At 45.2% G+C, this 18,826-nt stretch overlaps 1 protein-coding gene across 1 annotated transcript in view; it reads right to left on the reverse strand.

Moving 5' to 3' along the window:
• Positions 1–13,734, reverse strand: part of LCP1 (lymphocyte cytosolic protein 1) — a 67,537-nt gene extending 53,803 nt beyond the window's left edge. Inside the window, exons 1-2 of the mRNA XM_053665536.1 lie at positions 13,592–13,734; positions 13,404–13,476 (exon numbers count right to left, since the gene is read on the reverse strand). The gene's annotated coding sequence lies outside the window, so the exon portion shown is untranslated. The remainder of the gene's footprint in view (positions 1–13,403; positions 13,477–13,591) is intronic.
• Between the last annotated feature and the right edge of the window lie 5,092 nt (positions 13,735–18,826).

Genomic DNA, 18,826 nt, shown 5'->3' on the forward strand with positions numbered 1-18,826 from the left:
TCCAGTTCAATTTACATCCAGCTTTTACACGGACCATGTGCGTACATGCAGCTGAGTTACAATAGGCCCTGTGTTTATGTTTTATTATTGCATCTGTTTTCCTTGGCTAGGATTTTATGTACCTACTACTAAATCTGTACCAAACACTCCAACAGAGATAAACTTTTTAAAAATTACGAAATGAATCCATTTCTCTTTTTTTCTCCTTTTGGAAGGGTCCTTCCTATAATCCTTCATCCTCCTGCTGGGCCTGCGCCCAAAAGCCACCTAGAAACTTGCCCTCACCACCATCCCGGGAACCGCCCCCTCCCTCCAGTGGGACCTCCTGTTTCTGGACCACACTGATGCAGCCTTCTCGGTCCACTTCTGTGTTAACAAGCACGTCCTCTGGCAGGTTTCTGGGGAAGATTTCTTGGGGCATAACATGTTCCAGACAGTTTAAAACAGAAAACATATATAGCCTTGGAAGTCCATACTGGAAATCCTTTCTCTCGAAATTCAGAAAGCATTCTGAAGTACGTTGTGGCTTCCAGGGCTATTATCGAGACGTCTGGTACCATGCTGCTCTATGGCCCTTTGCCTGTCATTTTGAAAAATTTCTAGAAATATTTAGAATTTTCTCTTTATGCTTGGCATTCTGAAATTTTATATGTCTCTGTTTTCAGCCACTGGGCCAGGGTTTCAGTGGTCTCTTAATCTAGAAAGTGAAATATTTCAGTTCCGGGAAGTCAGAGTCTCTCTCCCTACCACCCACTTCCCCTCTGTTTTCTCTTTTTGTGGGATGAAATTTATTTGTTGGGCCTTCGGGACTGGTCCCCTAATTTTCATTCATTTTTTCCTCTTGTTTTCTGCCTCTTGGCCTTCCTGTTGAGGATTTTCTACTTTTTCTTCAAAACTCCTACTGGATGTTGTATTTCAAATGTCATTTTAATGGCCAAAGACTCTTTCTCCCTGGGTCTTTCTTTTAAAATAACCTTTATTATATATATATTTTCCATTATCATTCAATCTCCTCATACTGTCTTCCTCTCAGCAATCAGCCCTCCTTTTTTTATATCAAGGTGGGGGCAGCATGAGGTGAGAAAGACCTCCCTGCTTTTTATGTCGACTTTGCACCAGCTCTCCTCTGTTTCTCAGCCCCACCCGGCACCCCTGCCCTCAGGGGAACATGCCACACGGCCCAGGGTTCTGAGCTTGGCTGAGCGTCCAAACTGGTGTGATCAGACCTGCTTCTTGTTGGGCTCTCTCATCACAGGCTTGGGTGTTCATCCAGAGAAATCCAAAACACAAATTTGGAAAGATAAATGCACCCCTGTGTTGACTGCAACATTATTTACAATGCCAAGATATGGAAGCAGCCATTGATAGATAACTGGATAAAGAAGAAGTGGTGTATTTATAAAATGGAATATTACTTGGCCATAAAAAGAATGAAACCTTACCATTTTCAATAACATGGATGGACCTAGCGGTTATTATGCTAAGTGAAATAAGTCAGGCAGATGAAGACAAATGCATAAGATTTCACTTATATGTAGAATTTAGGAAACAAAGTAACTGAACAAACAAAGCAGAAAAGACTCACAGATACAGGGAACAAACAGATGGTTGCCAGAGGGGAGGGGTCTGGGGGCTTGGTGAAAAAGCTGAGGGAATTAAGAAGCAGACATTGGCAGTTATGAACTATTCACACAGATGTGACGCAAAGCATAGGGAATACAGTCGACAATATTGTGCTAACTGTGTACAGTGCCTGCTGGATACTTGACTTACCAGGGGATCACTTTGTAAGTCACATAAATGTCCAACCCCTTTGCTCTAGGCCTGAAACGAGTATTACAGTAAATGTCAACTGTGCGTGTTGAATAAATGAATGAAGAGGACTAAGCTGCGAGTTTGGAAGGACGAGATGAAAAGGTAAGGCAGAAACGTGCTCTAACCACCAGGGAATGGCGTGTGCAGAGGATCAGAGGTGAGGGAAAGCAAGGAAGTACATAGAGGACCAGGCTGAGCAGATCACTCCTGCAGCGCAGAGCACAAGGCGGGCGTGGGGGGAAGTGAGAATGTGGGAGGGGGCGCAAAACAAAGAGGAAAAGGCTGGAGGCTTTAGCAGAGACCGATCCTGGTGGGTCTTGGAGCGGTGTTAAGGAATTTGGACTGTAGTCTGAAAGCCCCGGGGCAGGGTGGGGAGGAAGACAGAGCGATCTTAGGGTCTGTATTCATTTCCTAGGGCCGCCGTAACAAAGAGCCACCCAGTGGGTGGTTCAAAATAAATTTATGAAACATAAATGTAGGGTCTCATGGTTCTGCAGATTACAGACTTGATTCAAAACCAAGATGTCAGCAGGGCTGGTTCCTTCTGAGAGCTGAGAGGGAGAGTCCCGTTCATTCCTGTCCGCTGGCTTCTGGTGGTTTGCCGGCAAACTTTGGCATCCTTGGCTGTACCCCCTATTTTATAAGGAGGCAGTCCTAGAGAATTAGGGCCCACCCTCATGAGCCCATCTTGCTGTGATCATCTGCAAACACCCTGTGTCTAAATAAGGTAACATGCACAGGCACTGGGGTTAATGCTTCAGTATCTTTGGAGAGCGCCACCATTCCTGACAGGGACTTCAGCAGAAAGTGACACAATCAGGCTGTATTTTAGAAAAACCGTACCTCTAAAGAGAAGTGAGATGGCAAGGGTTGGAATGGGGAGGGGGGATGAGGATCAGACTGTTCCAGAGGCCTTTGCCTTTGAGCCATTCGAGGTGAGGACAAGCAGTGGTGGGGACAAAGAGATGCGGTCAGATTCAAGGGACCCTTGGCAGAGGCAGAAAGAACGTGTGAGAGCTGACCAAATACCAAGGAAGACGAGGGTTGAATACAGGAGGCGGAGTCAAAGATGATGACCTCACTTCTGCATGGAACATGGGTGCACCATCCAAATGCGGAACTGAGTTTGCAGAAGAGACATGATGAATGTAGGAAACGCTACCTAATTTCCCCGGTTCCCACAGTCTTTACTGGGCTGCTCTTCTCGTTGCTCTTCTGAGCGTGTGACCGAAAAGCCTTGGCTCCATCTTCAATGCCCCTGTCTTTATGCAACACCTGACAGACAGCCATCCTTCCTCTGCTGCAACTCCTGTCTCTGTGAGCAATTATCTTTATTTAATTGCAAAACGAACCATTTTATTTTGAACTCCTGCCGTCATGCTAACTAAAATTGAACTCACCATTCCTGTGACGTGTAAGCCCGTTGCACACCATCCTGTGCTTCCTGAGCTTGGCCAGGAGCGCACGGCTGGCCCGGGGCTGCCGGAGAACTCCTAGCCTCCTGGTCTTTTCTCCATCCCACATGTGGTCAAAGTTGCATCTCCTTTCCCTTCATAGTCTTTCCCAATGCTCTGCTTCCTGGGCCTCTTCTACACTATTTAAGCCCTGATTACACTACCCCTGGGCTTTGGATCACCTTTGTGATTCTCAACTTCCTACCTCCTAAATCTGTTCTACACACGACCACCACACTAGTCGTCACAAAGCTACACTTCCTACTAACCTCCTGCTCACTAATCATCTGAGATCACTCACCACTTCCAGGATAGTATCCACAGTCTGCCTCGATTCATCTCCCGAGTTTCATTTGAATGACGTAAGTCCTTTGGTGGTTTTGAGCTGGTCTGTTACACCCTCTAACATACCTACACACTTCTCATTATGACTATCAGAATCCTGAGACCTCTCTTGTTGCCAGCTCTCCCCACTCCCCATTCCTGTAAATCGGAATCATTCTCCTAGAATCAAGCTACATACCTTGTGGATCTCAGTGCAAAACCAGAAGGAGGACTCCTCTGTTCATAAATGACTAAGAATGTTTAGATGGTGACAGCACAGCACTGAGCCAAGTGTAGAGACCTTTCGAGCACACAACCTGTGACACTGCATGGGTCATACATGCTTGAAGCTGGCTGTGATCAAGAATCCTTCCTTCAATCCTGAGAAAAAAGAACAATTCTGGAGGTGCCATCCACCCTGATCTCGAACTATACTCCAAAGTTATAGTAATCAAAACAGTATGGTATTGGCAGGAAAATAGACACACAGACCAACAGAATCAAAATAAACCCAACACATACACAGGCAACTAAGTTACAGGAAAGAGGAAAGAAGTCAAGAATATACAAAGAAAACTCTCTTCAATAAATAGTGCTGGAAAAACCAGACAGCTGTCATCAAAACAGCATGGTACCGGCATAAAAACAGACACTCAGACCAACGGAACAGAGTAAAGAAGCTGGTAATAAACCCACACCCATATGGTCAATTGATATGTGACAAAGGAGGTAGGAACAATGAGGTAAACAGTCTATTCAATAAATGATAGTTAAAAAATGGAGGGATACATGCAAAAAAGTTAAACTGTCATCTTCTAACATATACAAGAATAGATTAAAATAGATTAAAAAATAACTGGACAGCTACATGTAAAATGGTGAAGTTCGTAGCCTAAGCAGAGATGAGACATTTTCATGGAATAGCCGCCAGAAATGGCTTGGGTGACACTATCTTACATCATACACAGAAATTAACTCAAAATGGACTAAAGACTGGAATGTAAGACTTTAATAAAATACAAACAGGAAGGTCTCCCTTCTCTCTGCTAGATGGGGTGTTGACCAATGCATGAGTTGTTTAATAAGGCCAATTAGATTGTGAAATTTAAAATAACATAAAATACAAAGATAAAGCATACACATTAAGCTTCTGGACACTGGTCTTAGAGGTGCTTTTGTAAATTTGACTCCAAGGGAAAGGCGAACAAAAGCGAATGCTTCCAACTAAAAGCTTCCAAACAGCAAAGGAAACTGTGACCACAACCAGAAGGCAACCAACTGAATGGAAGAAGACTTTTGCAAATGATACCTCCAGTAAGGGGTTAATCTTCAAAATCTGTAAAGCACTCATACAACTGAACAACAACAAACCCAAACAATTCAATCACAAATCAGGCAGAGGACCTGAAGAGTCATTTTTCCAAGGAGGACATACAGACACATGAAAAGATGCAACTAGTGGACTTCCGCCAAGATGGAGGCATAGGTGGATGTGCGGTGCCTTCTCACACAACCAAGTTTAGAGACAACTAAATATTAGTAACAGAAAACACAGCCAGAACACGGAAAATTGAACTTTTCGGAAGTCCGTTAACAACAAATTCTTCAGCCTGACCGGTAAGGGGCGAAATCAGCGGCTGGTGAAGCGGGGTTGCACAGGAAAACTCGGTCAGACGGACTCAGGCGCGGAATCCAGACGCGCGGAATCCAGACGCACGGAATCCAGGCGCAGGGTTGGACCTAGTGAGCGACCACGGAGGAGACAGCGGGGAAGCGGTGCTGCGTGTTGACTGTGGTCGCCCATTTGTGCACGAGCGGACAGGCGAGGGAGTGGGCGGTTGGACCGGGGCCTGGCAGGTCCCCGAGGCAAGCGGCAGTAGAGGGCGCCGCCATTTCCCTGCTCTGACCCCACCTCCACATACAGCGTCACAACCCAGCGACCTGGGAGTCTAAGGCACCACTTCTCATACTTAAAGGGCCAGAACAGACCAAAAATGTCGCAAGATCTCAAAGCCTCACAGCCCACAGATCTAAGAGATGAAGAAATAGCAAAACTCTCAGATGCACAGTTTAAAACACTGGTCATCCGGATCCTCACAGAACTGGTTGATTATACCAACAAATTAGACAAATATATGAAGGCGAAACTAATTGAAATGAATGGAATTACACAGGACACCAATAGCAATGGAAAGGAAACTGGGACTCAAATCAATGGAGTGGACCAGAAGAAAGCAAATAATGGCCAAACAGAAAAGAGTCAGGAAGCAAGAATTCAAAGAAATGAGGAGAGGCTTAGGAACCTCCAGGACATCTTTAAACGCTCCAACATCCGAATTATAGGGGTACCAGAAGGGGGAAAGGCACAACCACCAGTGGAAAACTTATTTGAACAAATAATAAAGGAGAATTTCCCCAAGCTGGCAAAGGTAATAGACTTCCAGGAAATCTAGGAAGCTCAGAGAGTCCCAAAGAAGTTGGACCCAAGAAGGAACACACCAAGGCACATCATAATTACATTAGCCAAAATTAAAATGAAGGAGAGAATCCTAGAAGCAGCGAGAGCTAAGGGGACAGTCACCTACAAAGGAGTCCCCATCAGACTGTCAGCAGATTTCTCAAAAGAGACCTTACAGGCAAGAAGGGGCTGGAAAGAGGTATTCCAAGTCATGAAATCCAAAGACCTACAACCAAGATTGCTCTATCCAGCAAAACTTTCATTTAGAATGGAAGGACAGATAAGGTGCTTCTCAGATAAGATCAAATTCAAGGAGTTCATCATCACCAAGCCCTTATTATATGAAATGTTAAAGGGACTTATCTAAGAAAAAGAAGTTAAAGAAACATCAACAGTGAAAGGACAGCAAACTCACAGTTATTAACAACCACACCTAAAACAAAAGCAAACTAAAAGGACAGCTAGATCAGGAGTGGAAACATAGAAATGAAGATCTCAAGGAGGGTTAGCAACAGGGGAGTGGGAGGAGGAGATGGGGGAGAAGGTACAGAAAATAAGTGGCATAGACAGTAGATAGAAAATAGATGGGGGGGGGGGCAAGAATAGCATGGGAAATATAGAATCTAAAGGACTTGAGACACATGGTCATAAACTAAAGGGGGGGTAATGGTGGGGATGGGGGAGTAGGGTGGTGGGGAATGAAGGGGGGAATAGAACAACTAAAAGCATAATCAATAAAAAAATTTTTAAAAAAAGATGCAAATAGTTATTAGCAAAAGGCAAATCGAACCCACAATGAGGGGGTCCCAGCCCCCCACCAGGCTCCCCAAGCCAAGGTTCCAGTGTCTGGAAGAGAAGCCGCCATAGATTCTGGCTGTGAAAACCGGTGGGAGTTGTGGCTCAGTGAAGCAGAGGAAGGCTCAGGTCCCAGGCGGTCGGTCCTCTGAAAGGGCCCACAAGTGGATTTACTCAGTGAGGGGCAGCTTTCTCCCAGACAGAAGTGCCGGCAGAGGCTATAGTTCCTTTGCTGAGCCCCCCCCCTTACCCAGCCTGCTCATGCAGTCTGGCACCAAGTCCAAGTCTCCATTAACCTAGATGCACTGTTTGCCTCTCCTGGGAGGATTCCAGGAGACCACACCCCAACCAAATTGCTGGCCCACCCAAGCCATTCCTGGCGGCTATTCCATAAAAATGTCTCATCTCTGCTTAGGCTACGAACTTTCCTAAAATCTCTCAAAGGTTTACGAACCTGAAACTAGCAGCACTGGCTTGGGCACACCCTGTACCCCTTGCCGAGTGGTTCCAAGTCTAGCACTAGTGGCAGCCAACCTCAGCTCACGGCTTAGCCTCTCCAAGACACCTCCGGGCCCAGCACGAGCAGCAACCCCTGCAGATCACTTCGTACCTCACACCAGGTGGTCCTGGGCCAGGCACTCAGTGGCTGACCTTGGCCTGCATCAGAGACCCTCTGAAAAAGCTCCAGATCCAACATACCTGATGACGAGCTTCAGACCACACCAGAGCAGCCCACAGCCACCTCCGCAGACCACATCCAGAGAGAGGAGACTTGGCAGGCACCAGAGCCCTGCTAAAGCCAACCCTGCTCTGTGAGGTCGGCACAAGCACTGACTCTCCTTCACTGTAGTCGTGGCCAGTTCTCACAGCCAATCACCCTACCGGCCAACCCCTCCCACTGATGTGCCAACAGCAATCAAGGCTCAAGTACAACTGGATGGCACACACAACCTACTCCTGAAGCACTCGGCTCAGGTGACCAGGTGACCGACCGCTGGACCCTACCTGAGGCCACTCTGCCAAGAGCAGGAGACATAGCAGCTCTACCTGATACACAGAAACAAACCCAGCAGGGTGGCCAAGATGGTGAGGCAAAGAAACATGGCCCCAGTGAAAGTACAGAACAAAACTCCAGACAAACAAGAAACAAAAGGGAGACATGCACTGTACTAGCTGCAGAGTTCAAATCACGGGTTCTAAGGATGCTCAGAGACCTTAGGGGGAGCGTGGTTGAACCCAGTGAGAACTTTGACAGGGAGAGAAAAACATACAAGTGAAGAGAGAAAACATAAAAAGAATGAGTCGGAATGAAGATGACACTCGCGGAAATAAGAATGACGGGTCCCCCACTGATGGATGGTGCACCTGCTGCCGCCCGACAGAGACAGACGCCACTTCTGTGCGATGCCGGCGTCACCACCCCTGTCTGCAACAGTGTGACCCACAGCAGAGTGACAAAGGCTGATCCTCGCTGTGATCGCCAGGTAGGGGGCTGTTCATAGCTGCAAATATTATTTTCATAAAATGCCAAGTCCATAGAAATGTCATCTCTGTGATATTTCTAAGTGGTAAAAAGTTATATTCAGCACGCTAGGCAGGCTCTGACTATTTCAAAAGTAGAGAATTTGTATACTTTTAGTTTATAGCAACCCCCTACATAGTCACTGACAGCTCATAACCCATCTACACGAACAGTCCTCACAACAGATGCAGGCTGGTGTGAACGTACCCACTCACCTGAACTCCCCACCCTGGAAACAAAGTTTCCTGCACGTCCGTAAGCAGCAGGCAGCTGCAGCTGCCAACACAGTATCTGAGATGCTCCCAGAATACAAATGCGAAAGCAAAGATTTTTCAATAAGCAAATAGAAAACAAAACACGATGAGGAGTGTGAATCAAATACTGAAATGAAAAGTCATAGGCCTTTTAAAAACAAACCTAAAAATATAAAGTAGAAAAGAAACAATCGGGAAAATATTCGAGGAGCATGGTACCTGGGAGAAGCACAGGACATGACCTTAGAACTGTCTGAGAAAAGCCCGGGTTGGGCAGGTTAATGGATCTTGTGTGAGGAAGGCGTTTTCACTTTCCTCGGCTGAACTTATATGTAAATTGGAAAGCATGTTACTACTTCTACCACAGGCTTACTTTACAGCAAAACTGAGATGTGCCCTGGCTGGTGTGGCTCAGTGGGTTGAGCACTGGCCTGCAAACAGAAAAGTCACTGGTTCGATTCCCAGTCAGGCACGTGCCTGGGTTGTGGGCCAGGTCCCCAGCTGGGTGTGTGAGAGGCAACCAGTCACTGTATCTCTCACACATTGATGTTTCTCTCCTTCTCTTTCTCCTGCCCTTCCTGTCTCTAAAAGTAAATAAAATCTTTAAAAAAAAAAGAGAGACTAAATGAGATAATCATACTAACACACTTAACAACAGTCTTAATGCCAAATTTTATTGACCCTGAATTTGTCAACTGTGACATATAAAATACCTACATTTTTCATTATGCCATTCAGTCCAAATTCAAATTCATTCATTCAGTCCACCTTTTTACTAAGATTCAACTGGCATTTATTCTCATTGACTTGTGCCCCATGCCTGGTGCCTTAACATCACATTTAACATCTGCAGCAAGCCCACGATGCAGGTAGCATTTGCTCTATTTTAAGAGAACGGAGGCCCGGATGACAAGTTTTCGTTTTTGCTGTTCATCTGCAGCTGCAGTATGGAAATATGTCTGGTCCAGTTCTCCATTTTTTAAATAGACGTATGAATCAGCTGCCAGCCTCTGTGTACTGGGCCAAAGGACAGTTGGCTTAGCTTCTGTGAATACCTACAATGGTTTCCTAATTCCAGTTTCCTAATTCCAAAGGCTCACTTATTAAGCAAGTGTTTCTTGTGTATAATGCAGTGCCAAGGAAGACACAAAACACAGGTAAAGAGCATCCCAGGGACCGCGTGCAGGACAGAGCCACGACGACAAAGATTATTTTAGATCACTCTGTTTGCAGAGAAATGGAATGGACCGGGAAGCAGCTGGAAATGAGAAGGAAGCCCCACCTGTGGGCGAGGTAGGTGGCGGTCACTGCCAAGCCTGGGAAAGAGAAATAGAAGACATGCCCCAGAGCTTGACATGAGAGAGGATGAATGAGAAAAATGAGTCAAGGGGTGATGGAGGTTAATTACGTAAGGAGTTCGGGGAAGAGAGATGTCCTGCATAGACACATGGCATTTAGGAAAGAGGAGGATGAGCCACAGTGACCTGGAGGCATCAGGGCGAGGGTGAGGGAGAGCTGGCCCGTGCACCGTGCAAACTGTGGAACTGGAGCTGTGGCTGGGAGCCGAAGCAGAAGCCACAGGACTGCGCTGCAGCAGGAGAAGATGAATCGAGCTATGGGACAGAGCCGACGCTGGGAGAAAGCGCTTAAAAGCTAATGAGCCGAAGTTCAAGGACTGACACCTAACATGAAGAAGGGGCCAACTCAGTCAAATTTTTGACGTGAACGAAAATAAAATAGATTTAGATGACATATTAAATTTTAGATGATTTTTAGATGTTAGATAATAAAGAAATTATATTTTACCCCATTTTTTCTATGCCCAAGAAAGTTCAAGTAGCAATAAAAGAGAAGGCATGGGCACTCCAAACTCTGTCCACTTTGGGAAGCATTGCATTCAGGGAAAAGAAACCGTGGCTCACAGTGAAATTCCTTGAGCCAGACGGCTGATATTCATAATGGGAACTAAGCAGCAGTGTGTAAGACAGCTCCCAGCAGCCAGTCTCGGGGGTCCCAACGTCCTACAGTGACCGGCTCACCGGAACTCATCAGTTCACTATTTTCCTCACTCATCCCACTTTCCGCAAGGCACTCAGCCTGCCACGGAGAACACAGAGGTGGGTGAGACACACTGTCTGTTCCTGTGGAGCTGACGGGCCAGCCCGGGACCCCGTGCATCCTGCCTCTTTGCTTCCCATCCAAACTGATCGGGGCTGAACCGCAGTGATGCTTCCCATTTTCCTTTGGCTATGTACTATTCATGGAGGAAGGCTGGGTGCTTGTTAATCAGCAAGTGGAGGTCTTCTTTTAGACGAATGATATGGTGGCTAGGAAAGGTGATAAATACAGGCCCAGGTGGTCACATGGTTTCACTGGAGTATGTGAGTACTTCCTGTTACCCCTCCAGAGGCCCTCTCCGTCCCTCACCCAGTGACGGGTTTGCCCTACCAAGGGCTCCCTGTCCTCGATGAACGCTGGGAAGAGGAATGTGAAACGGGAGGGAGAAGGATGCCCTGCCACCTGATCTCCCTTCTCATTGCTCTTTCCTATTTAAAGCAAGAGATGATGGTTAAATTAAAAAAAAAAAATTCTTTTTTAAAATTAAGAATCAGGCAAGAAACAAGCACCAGAATGAATGAAGTGTGGCCTCTCCAACACTGCTGTTGGTACTGGATTCATTGCAGCCACCGAATTCACAAACCGTCACATTATATAGTGTCCGGAGGTAGAAAACCACGCTTCAGGGTAAGTACACCAAGTCTGCCTGCCCTGGTCGGTGGCATAAGTGGGCTCACACGGTTGTTCAAATCTCCAGGCCATGTTCCTGCCTGGGCTGTGATGAGTTCATCTCCAACGCCCACAAGGACCAGGCAGGTAACTCAACTGCCTGAAATGAGCCCAGTTTAAGGGGCAGGGACTCCGGCAGGTGGGAAAATCCGTCTTGTCCAAAGGGAGCAGCAGAAGGAATGCAGGTGCGATCGTTTAAGAGGAACCAGAAATCTGGATTTCTATGCTTCTATGCGAACCCCTCCGATTTTTTTATAAACTGGCAATGAGTTGAGAAAACTTTTAGTCCTCACCTGTGGATATGTTTTATTGATTTTAGAAAGAGAGGAAGGGGGTGAGGGGGAGAGAGAAAAAAAAAACATCAATATGTGAGGGAAACATCAATTGGTTGCTTCCCATATGCACCCTGACTGGGGATTGAACCTGCAATCTTTTGGTGTACGGGACAATGCTCCAACCAACTGAGCCACCCAGCCAAGGCTGTACTGGCAATGAATTTTAAAAACTTAAGTGTCATGTTGGCTACTCTGTAACTGATTCATCCAGAGGTCACTCATTGACATCTTCTGGGTTGTGGCACGTCTGCTGTGTTTGTGCAGAAACGTGGAAGGCGTTGCAGGTTTTGAACATTACTGACCTCAGCATGTGTAAGAAGTGCAAATATTCAAGAATGCTGAGGGCACATTGTTACAACGGAAATGATTTAAAAACTTAAAAAGAGTGAGAAAATAATGTTACTGGGGATGACTACTTGGATAAGAAGATTGATACTAAATGGTTGACAAATCACACAAAATGTTGAAACAGCTTGACTTACGCAATGGTTATCTTCATTGTCATCATCGGCTAAAAATGGGGGGAAATATTTGGCATGGTAAATACTGGATGCCTAATGTTAATTCAGAAGAGAGCTAGGAATTTGTGTAATTAGCATATCATGGTGAATTGCTGCTTAAAGATGTTGCAAGGCATGAGTGATTCCATTAGCTCAAAGCCTGTTTTACCAAAGTTTGTGGGAGGTCCCAGTACAGAGTCATTCATCCATTCAACAAATATTTATTACCCAGTCTAGTACTAAGCAATCAAATAGATTTCTAAATACCTTTAGCCTCAGGCTGGTGCATGTGAAAAAATATAAACCCACATAGTTACTTATTGCTAATCAATTAATAGTCCATAAAGGAAAATTGGCAATAGAACCATCCAGCCTACATATTGAAAGAGGCTTAACAGTGAGGAAACTGAGATTCACAGAGCTCAGCCAGCTGGGGTTAGACCGTCCGGATTTAGTCCCAGGTCAGCTTTACACACTTTTTAAGTTGATGACACCAGTAACAATCCCAAGCTATTCTCTCAGATCTTCCTTTGGGAACTTAGGGTGGAGCCATCCCAGTGACTGCGTGAGGACAGTTCTTCTACACACTATACATCATGATCACACACTCAGGAAACACATCCGTTCTTTTTAAACCCACGCTGTAGACCAACCACTGCACAGGGCAGTTTGCTGTTTCGGGAGAAGGGTCCCCCATTCCCTGTGACTGGGGCTCGGCAACTTCCCTTCCCTGCAGACCCCCTCAGAAAGCTGCCCCTTCTCTCTTCCCAGGGAGAAAGGTACCTGTTGAGCTTGATGTGCAGTTTCTAAAGGGCGGAGATGATTTGGGGACGGTCTGGAGGTCAAACAGGAGGAAAAGTCCTCGCTTCCATTTCAGCCAGAACCACCTCCTCCCCCCTCTCCCCCCGCGGTTCCTTCATCCTCCAGCCAGAAAACATTGGGAACTCATAAGGAGAATTTTAACCTCTTAAAAGCCACACCTCCTCTCCTCTAGGAAATCTTAGCGCATTCGATGCTCCAGTACTTCTACACCTTACAGAAAACATTTCTCTGTGAAAATGACTTTCTTCCCATTGAAAATAAGCACACATAAGGGACATCCATGTACAAAGAAACACCCAGGACTGGGTCTAGCCCCCAGTGAGGGTCTAAAACTCACCGCTGCTCTCCTTCACCGCAGCTTGTCTCGGACGCTCCAAGCACAGGATTAGCAAAACCGGCCCTTCTGGTTCCTAAGGAAATACTTTCCACTGAGCCCGTGGTGGCCAGCTGGGTTTGTCCCGCCCTTGGTTCCACTTTGAATCTATTGATTCAGCTCCTCGCTGATCAGGGACACCTCCCTCTTACCTTCAAGAGAGATGTGAAGAAGCTCACAGCCGTACACTAAAAATAACCACAGCGCCGGTATGCCAAACAAGGTGCTTTTTCTCCTCCCAAGTAGGATCGCCTGGGTGGAGGGATACGCCAGGTCACAAATCCTCTGGAACCAATCCTTTCCAGTGCTCTGGAGTCTGGGCTGGGAAGTGGTAGAAGCAGGAAAGAAGGGAATGTACCTGTTTTCTTAGCCTTTGCTGAAAGAAGATGTGGCTACAGACGTCTCCTTATGGGGCTGATTCTGGGTGGGTTGGGAGGTGATGGGGTTTATGGTGTCCCTGGGCCCAAGGAAGGCACCCCACCTGCAACAGCCTGCTAGGGCCCCGTGGTTCAGGCAGGGCAAGGTACCATCCAACGAGATACAGGGGCACAGGTGAAGTCTCCCCATCTTTGGTGGTTGGCATGCAAATTCCTTGTAAGTTTGCAGAATCTCTTCTTTGAAGCAAGTCTTGAGCAGAACCATATTAATACGCAAGACAGGTAAAAGTGTACCTGCTCTGCTTGGAATTGCAGTGGAGGGAAGAATGCAGCCCCATATCCTGTCTTCCCCAGGGCTCCTGAAAGAGTTAGACACCACAGCCTCTCCCCTTGGAGGGTGCTCCTTCCCCTAGAATAGGTGGCAGAGTGAACACAGGTGTCTTCTCCCCTCAGGAAGACGCACCTGGGACAGGTGGAGGAGAGAAGCAGTGGCTTGACACTTAATGCATTTCAACCCTGACACGATACCTGACGTCAAAACACACAGGTGGGGGGACTGAGGTGGTTGTAGATCTGGAAGGACTGTCAGAGGCACGCGAACCTCACTGTGTGATACTGAGATGTAAGTTGAGGTTTTATTTGTCCCATTGCGATAGAAGAAGTGCAAGTTCCTCACCAAAGAGGGGAACGGAACGCACTGTTTCCTGTCCCAGTGATCTGAGCTCCTCCCTACTCTCAGTCCCCACAGCGTTTTAGCTTCACTTAAGGATAAAACATGTAGCTAATCAGGACGGTGGGCATAAAGCAGAACAATAGGTTTGAAGAGCAGATCCACCGTATTTGCTGTTTAAACCACGTCAGTACAAAGTGTCTCTGCTCACCTATGGCTCTGTATAATACAGGTCATTTCGAAGGACTGAACAGAAGGCATGCAGTTCGTACATCCTAAGCGCATGACACGTGTCCCTCATGAATTCAGGACTAAATCCTAGCCGGTCCCAAGGACTCAGCAGATGACTCTCCCAAAGTCTGGTGTGTACCTGAGAAAGATGATGTGGTTTTGGAATACCTGTCCCTCCAGCCAGGCAAAGGAGGGTCCATCGTCCACCTCTGCGCGGCTCACCAGCTGCCTCAAGGGTGCTGAGAACAAGACAGCTTCCACCCTTGAGTGGCTGGTCCAAACGTATCATGGATTCAGTCCAGCTCAGGCAATGCTAACAGCAGCTCACAAGCTTGACGCATGTGAAGGACAAGTCAAGGTCCCCTTACCTACATCGCTGTACTTGGACTCTTTCAGGCACCAGCTGTCTCACAGGTTGTCTGCAGCCCAGCACATGTAAGGACCAGATGCAGAAGGTAGAAACCTGCCCAGATGGAAGGAACACAGCCCTGGTTTCAGAACCTGAGAGCAGCAGACTAGGTTCTCCAACGTACCGGCGTCATCAGCCAAGTGGGATACTTCATGGATAAGTGCCCAGGATGCACCCTCCAGCCCTCCAAATCAAGCACTTTGGTTTGAAGGTCAACTACAATCACATAAAGCAGGACAATGCAGACAGGCAACCTAGGTTAGCTGTTCTCTAACAACTAGCAGCTAATGAAAACTTGCTCTCTGCCTGGCACAAACTAAGTCTGAGATGCAGATGATCTCTTTCGGTCCTCACAGTACCCGAGTTAGGTCCCATTCTACCCAGTCATACAGGTGAGAAAACCATAGGGGCTTACGGAGGTTGAGCAGGTGGTCCAAGGGCCCAGAGCTAACAAGTGGCTGGGAAGGACCTGAAGACGGCCAAGCTGCACTGTGCCGTGCTGCCTTTGATTGACGTTGGATGCAGATGCTAGAATTTTCAGTGAGCATGAGCATTGTGGAGTGAGATAAAGTATAAAATCGACACTTAGCACAGCGCCTTCCAGCACTGACAGTTCTTCACTCACAGTCAACCCCACATTAAGGAAACAAGTATTTCTACCTTTTCTTTTTGGCGGATGCAATCACACAATACACTAAGATATCTAGTGTCAGTTGGGTGCAGAATAAAAGTCTAGTAAGATTGCTGAAGCTAAGGAAATATAAAGCTGTTCCTGAGTATTTGGGGTAATGTGAATAGGCAACACTAGTCTAGTAAAGGAACATGAGAAAACATTAACATTGTAAAAAAAAAAAAACCTCAACAGTTATAATTCTAAATAAGAAAAGCTTTTGAAAATGATTTAGAATTTCACTCCAATGTCTAAAATTATAAAACCTCAAATAGATCTTTGTAAGTTTTAATAGTTTAAAGTTTAGTGCCTAGCTAAGTACCTTACACATAGATGGTCTGCAATAAAATCTTTCTAGAATGAGGGACTGAACTCATGAGTATGCTTTTAAAAGCAGATAGAAATTTGCCCTTCTATTATGTTTGGAAGTTTGGGTTTTTTTTTTTAAATTTATGACGCAGGTTGTGTGACATTTCCTTAACAGTAAGGATTTCTTTTGAAAAGGAATCCCAGGATCATTCTCTAGTTCAAACAAAGCAAAGGAAATAACTATCATCTTGAAAGACAAAAAGAAATAACTAAATAACTGGCAAAAATAATTAAGAACAGAAACAAAACTTTTGTCTTTGCAGTGAGGTATGAGAGTTAAAAAGAAAAGCAGCGTCAAATTATACTTTATATAACTTTTAAGGAAATATAAAATTGGTCCTCATGCAGCACAATGAAACACACAAAATAAAAGCACACATTTTCATTTTCCTGCTGGTGAAAAATGAAGACACATAATTAAACAATCAGATACAGTCAGACCAAGAAAAGAGCTCTCTCTCAAAACCATTTAGTGTCCTGGATTATCATGAGGACTCAAAAGTTTATCCAGTGTACAGTCAAAAAGAACTACTCATTCAAAAAAAAGAACTTCTAAAAACTAATATAAGCATCAAAACACAAACTGCTCCAGCTATTTCCATAACAGACAATGTAGAAGAAATCTACACTGACTATACTACTTAGTAAATCTGTTCTGTTTTAAAACAAACAAACAAGCAAGCAAGCAAACCAACAGGAGGAGTTCTACATGGAAGACAGTGAAGATGTCTAGCAACAATTTCTACACCGTTCCAAAAGAGCTGTGTCCTTTCTCTGGCAGCGAATCTGAGATGCCCCAGTTACTCCCCATTATTCAGGAAAAGCCAGAGCATTAGTTTCAGGGTGCCCCAGGCTGCTGTTGCATGAGGCTTTTGTCTCATTTTAGCCACAGAGTACAAACAAAAACACAGACCCTATATCCTCAGCCTTGTTACCCTGGCCTCCTTAATACAAGCTGCTAAAGATTGAAAGTGTTGTGGTTCAGTTTGATAAAACTAATTATATGGTTCTGCCAAACTGCAAAGCTAATGGGACAAACAAATGGGCTATAATGTGCATTGGGTAAAGTACACCCTTGAAATCAAAGAGAGAGCTATATTATTTAAAGAGACAAGTTTTTTAAGGGGAAAAGGACCTTGAGGTAGTAATATTTTCAAAAGTAATAACAATAAACTACTTTAAAATAATAAAGCAACCCATATGGAATGGGATCTGTGCATTCCAAATCCAGTCTTCATTAGGACATCATTTCCATAGATGAAGCATGTTGTCTTAGAATAACTGACACACACATACAAAACACACCAAGCCATGGATTTGCATAATAGCTGTCTCATTGGTCTGATAGAAGTAATAAGTAGTAGAAGACAAAATATCCACACCTCAGGACATTATATATTAAATGGCCCTAGGTTGTGCCTGGTACTTGCTAGAGGACATCTAAAGGGAATAAAGCCTGTTGCCCGATTCCATGTGTGACAAAGCATTTTAAAAGAACAAGAATGGCTAAGCCCTGATTTCTGACTCTGCAATATTAAACATAAGTTTTAAAGGCCAACCATCGATCAGTAAGACTGAATCCCAGTAGTTCTTTCTAATAAACAGTAGTTCTGTTCATAACGAAGGGCATAGACACCTGACTCAATTTACACATTGCAACATACACGTTTTCCTGCTTAAAAATATAAACATTTCTCACACTCCCAAAATATGCATTACAAATATTACTTGAGGCAAAACCTAGCCATGAGACTTACCTATTGTCAGCCTTTTTGTCTGTCTGAGAAGCTAATTGAGCTCTGAAGTAAATGCAGGCAAAGCGGAACTGATCCAGAACATGAGGGGGCAGTGGGATGGGAACTGTGGCAGTACAAGGGACTCACACGCTAAAGGAGAATAATGCGTGTAATACTTCCCAGAGTCCAATGAAATACTTTTTCACTTCATTGACTGTTTTAAAATATACGCATGCTCTTAAGGAGAAAAAGGAAGGCTTGGTTAGGGAGTGAATTTTGAAAGATCCCAAAATCTCTACAGAAGTCTCTCCTCTTCCAACACCTGTTTCTAAAGTCTCCACACTTATACTTTAAAAAAAAAAAAAAAGGACTGGAAGGAAGCTCCATCTACTTTACTTTCTGAGTCGGGTACATACATACCTAGTTAGTTCTTTCAAGCGCTTTCTCTCGCTAGTCTACAGAGAAACATACACAGCCATGCAACACACACGATGTATTGATCACTGTACCCGCACGTGGCACAGGTTCATCAACACCATAACAGAGGAGACAAGTCACAAAATAGATGACTAGGACAGTGAGAAATGGGTTTCTTTTCAAGTCCCGCTCTGATCCTTAATTCCCCTCTTCCTACACAATTCCTTTTCATCCAAGAACTTTAAAAGGGTCAGAACGACAAAACAGTTTGAATTAAAGGAAGAGCAAGAAAACATAATGTTGGATTTTCCAGGGACACTGCCAAATCAGCAACCAGACCAGCCACATGCAATTGCCCCAATGAAAAATGCAGGCTCAGATTCTGGGTACCCGAATTACATATGGTGTAATCGAGAAAAGTAAATAAGGAACAGTGGTCACTGTCATTAAGAATAAAATAGTAATAACGATTGTCACCACGGGGTTCCGTACAGCAGCTGTATGTGGA

This window comes from Artibeus jamaicensis, unplaced genomic scaffold (assembly GCF_021234435.1).
Source record: "Artibeus jamaicensis isolate MK-2021 breed Jamaican fruit bat unplaced genomic scaffold, CSHL_Jam_final contig_415, whole genome shotgun sequence".
Classification (NCBI taxonomy): Eukaryota; Metazoa; Chordata; class Mammalia; order Chiroptera; family Phyllostomidae; genus Artibeus; species Artibeus jamaicensis.